Source organism: Onthophagus taurus, chromosome 3, assembly GCF_036711975.1.
Source record: "Onthophagus taurus isolate NC chromosome 3, IU_Otau_3.0, whole genome shotgun sequence".
NCBI lineage: Eukaryota > Metazoa > Arthropoda > Insecta > Coleoptera > Scarabaeidae > Onthophagus > Onthophagus taurus.
This window is the reverse complement of record NC_091968.1, coordinates 3,288,473-3,293,265: the sequence shown is the minus strand read 5'-3', so window position 1 is coordinate 3,293,265 and position 4,793 is coordinate 3,288,473.

Below are 4,793 nucleotides of genomic sequence, written 5' to 3'. Positions count from 1 at the left end.
TTCTTTCGTTTTCATTCTTCCTGTGTAAATTCGTATTGCGTAGGTACATACTGTATTGTAGCGCGTTTCTGTACTGTAGTAATGGATAGTTTTAACAGTGGAAAAAAATTGGAAATTATTAAACGTGAACATGATGAAAGTGTGTCTGCTGGTTGACGAAGATGGAGTTAGACAACAAACCGTACGCGATTTAGTGAAACAGTAGCCCAAATTTGAAATATTCGTTTCTATGTGTAAAACATCAGCTTGCCTTTCACATAGGAAAATAATGAAAGGTACACAGAGTGAGCAAATGGAAAATGTAATGGTGAAGTGGGTTTTTCAGCAAAGAGCACTAGGAGAGCCGATGTCCGTCATGTCCGATCCGTATGTGTTAGTTAAAGCACAATACTTTGCAGAAAAGTTACAAATACTTACACTTTCAATAGGTTGGTTGCGACGTTTTAAAGAAAGGCATGAAATTAGAGAATTACAATTTCAAGGAGAATAGCTTAGTGCTGACGCTAACGGCTACTTTTTTTGTGACACGTTATTAAAGAGAGGGGTTTAGTACCTGCCCTAATATACAGCATTTGCTAAAAAAGTGTTATGTTGCTCAAATGCTACTGGAGAAGATAAGCTAAAATTAACTGTAATGGGGAAGTCAAAGTCGCCTAGAGCTTTAAAAGATATAAAAAAACTCTTAGTCGAATACTATAAGAACCGTTATGCATGGATGGACGCGATACATTTTTGAAAGGTGGTTTAAAAATAAATTTGTACCACACGTAAAAAAATATATGGACGGCAGATCTCCCTCAAAAGCAGTATTGCCTCTTGAACGGGAATATCACAGTTTTGTATCTTCCGCCAAATGTGACAAATGTGTGTAATTGAAACGATGAAGAGTTTGTACAGAAAAATTTTTATGATGGATCTGGTCGCAAAAGATAACAATGCACATTTACAGTTTTGGAAATCAATTACGCTTCGAGATGCTGTACACCACATGTCGTATGCCTGGAAAAAATGTGAAAGATATCACAATTGAAAAATGTATTGCTGAATGAACCTTTAGATATGTTTCAGCGGGTAAAATATGTTCAGGGCTGGATGACGAAAATATTCTGGAGTGGCTAAATATTGACTCGAATGTTTTGGACTGTGAACACATGACCGACGATGATCTAGTCTAGTTCAAGAATGTAGTGACGATGACGTAGAAGATGACATCTTAGAACAGTGTTCCCCAAATTTTTGTCATATGTGAACATAAGCTAGTTTTTGTGTCTAGTCGTGATACGAGTCTTGAGGAATAATTATGTCTGTTTGTGTCTTTTCTATAAATATCTAGATGTATTCCTTCATTGGTCTTTTTAAAAGTAAAAGTCTAGAAAATTTACTTTGTTATCCTTTTTCGTCTCTAATGTGAATTTTATGTTTTCCTGCAATGTGTTAATATGCGAATTGTATTTGTGATAACAAAGACATCGTCAACATATCTTTGCCAAAGAAATATGTTGTCTCTATGGGGATTCCTGTTGTTAATGACCAATTCATTCTCTAGATTATCCAGAAAGACGTCAGCCAACAGTCCACTAAGTGGTTGGAAGGCCTTTGTTATAAGTCTAGTAAAATTTTGTTTTATTCTTATTTCAAATAATTGGTATATGTATTTTCTACCTTATCTATAAAAACTCGTAAAAAATCGATTATTTAGTAAATCTTTCTAAAATTATCGCCAATCATCCATTAAAGCATCTGATTCCCAATGATCAAGTCCGTTTTGAAATATCACTTCTAGTTCTTAAGATATAAAGATTTGAAGTCATTCGAAATTTTTTACAAATATTAAGCTTTTCTACCTTATCTATAAAAACTCGTAAAAAGTCGGTTATTTAGTAAATCTTTCTGAAATTATCACCAATCATCCATTAAAGTATCCATTTTTCAATGATCAAGTCCGTTTTGATATATCACTTTTAGTTCTTAAGATATAAGGATTTGAAGTCATTCGAAATTTTTTTTTAATATTAAGCTTTTCTACCTTATCTATAAAAACTCGTAAAAAGTCGGTTATTTAGTAAATCTTTCTGAAATTATCACCAATCATCCATTAAAGTATATATTTTTCAATGATCAAGTCCGTTTTGAAATATCACTTTTAGTTCTTAAGATATAAAGGTTTGAAGTCATTCAAAATTTTTTACAAATATTAAGCTTTTCTACCTTATCTATAAAAACTCGTAAAAAATCGATTATTTAAATCATCCATTAAAGTATCTATTTTTTAATGATCAAGTCCGTTTTAAAATATCACTTTTAGTTCTTAAGATATAAAGGTTTGAAGTCATTCAAAATTTTTTACAAATATTAAGCTTTTCTACCTTATCTATAAAAACTCGTAAAAAATCGATTATTTAGTAAATCTTTCTGAAATTATCACCAATCATCCATTAAAGTATCCATTTTTCAATGATCAAGTCCGTTTTGATATATCACTTTTAGTTCTTAAGATATAAAGATTTGAAGTCATTCGAAAATTTTTTTTAAATATTAAGCTTTTCTACCTTAGCTATAAAAATTCGTGAAAAGTCGATTTCTTAACAAATCTTTCTGAAATTATCACCAATCATCTATTAAAGTATCCATTTTTCAATGATCAAGTCCATTTTGATATATCACTTTTAGTTCTTAAGATATAAGGATCTGAAGTCATTCGAAATTTTTTACAAATATTAAGCTTTTCTACCATAACGATAAAAATTCGTAAAAAATCGATTATTTAGAAAATCTTTCTGAAATTATCACCAATCATCCATTAAAGTATCTATTTTTCAACGATCAAGTCCGTTTTGAAATATCACTTTTAGTTCTTAACATATAAAGATTTGAAGTCATTCGAAATTTTTACAAATATTAAGCTTTTCTACCTTAGCTATAACAATTCGTGAAAAATCGATTTCTTGGAAAATCTTTCTGAAATTATCACCAATCATCCATTAAAGCATCTATTTTTCAGTGATCAAGTCCGTTTTGAAATATCACTTTTAGTTCTTAAGATATAAAGATTTGAAGTTATTCGAAATGTTTTACAAATAGTAAGCTTTTCTACCTTAACGATAAAAATTCGTAAAAAATCGATTATTTAGAAAATCTTTCTGAAATTATCACCAATCATCCATTAAAGCATCTATTTTTCAATCATCAAGTCCGTTTTGAAATATCACTTTTAGTTCTTAAGATATAAAGATTTGAAGTCATTCGAAATTTTTACAAATATTAAGCTTTTCTACCTTAGCTATAACAATTCGTGAAAAATCGATTTCTTGGAAAATCTTTCTGAAATTATCACCAATCATCCATTAAAGCATCTATTTTTCAGTGATCAAGTCCGTTTTGAAATATCACTTTTAGTTCTTAAGATATAAAGATTTGAAGTCATTCGAAATTTTTTTAAAATATTAAGCTTTTCTACCTTAGCTATAAAAATTCGTGAAAAGTCGATTTCTTAACAAATCTTTCTGAAATGATCACCAATCATCCATTAAAGTATCTATTTTTTATTGATCAAATCTATTTTGAAACATCACTTTTAGTTTTTAAAATATAAATATTTCAATTCATCGAAAATTTGTAACAAATTTTAAGTTTTAACACTTTAGCTTTAAAAATCCGTGAAAAATCGATTTCTCGGAAAATCTTTCTGAAATTATCACCAATCATCCATTAAAGTATCCATTTTTCAATGATCAAGTCCGTTTTGATATATCACTTTTAGTTCTTAAGATATAAGGATTTGAAATCAGTCGATTTTTTTACAAATATTAAGCTTTTCTACCTTAGCTATAAAAATTCGTAAAAAATCGATTATTTCGAAAATCTTTCTGAAATTATCACCAATCATCCATTAAAGTGTCTATTTTTCAATGATCAAGTCCGTTTTGATATATCACTTTTAGATCTTAAGATATAAGGATTTGAAGTCATTCGATTTTTTTTACAAATATTAAGCTTTTCTACCTTAGCTATAAAAATTCGTAAAAAATCGATTATTTAGAAAATCTTTCTGAAATTATCACTAATCATCCATTAAAGCATCTATTTTTCAATGATCAAGTCCGTTTTGAAATAACACTTTTAGTTTTTTAAATATAAATTGATAAAGATAAATTGATTACTATTCGAAACAATAAACACATAAAATTATTAACAAGTATGGTTACACCACGTATTCGTGAGGATGTTGTAACAAGACATTGAAGGAAAACAACACCGGTAGAACAATCGAATCGAGACACTATAAATGATTATCAATTGAACTTTACGTGGATGTTTTGTATTTCCGAGGACGTTTATAGTACTTTATTTTATAGAGATTCCAATAAATTGTTTTGATTTGTATCTAAGCACGGTATTGATTTGCAATTTAATTAATCTATTAACTTAGATAACCTGTTTTTTTTACTTTAAGAAGAAACTTTTTGTAATCTTCTTAAAACATTTCAAAGATCTTTTAGGATTCGTTTTTCTTTAAAGCAAAATGAACTCGTCTAATTAACCAGGTTTTGTAACCGGCTTAAGGCGAAAGAAAAGCTTCCCCATCTACTTACTGATTTGGTAAAACATCTTCCAGACTTGTTTCAATTCGTGGAGTTTTTCTCTCACTCCGTAGTTTCATTTTAGCACTTTCTCATCGTTATCATCGTCGTTGGTGTCGAGGCAAAAGAAAGGCCATCTAAAAGTAGAAAAAAAAACGTTCTCTATAGATATAGTTCTCTTTTTAAAACGCGTCCGTTTGTTAATAAAAAATA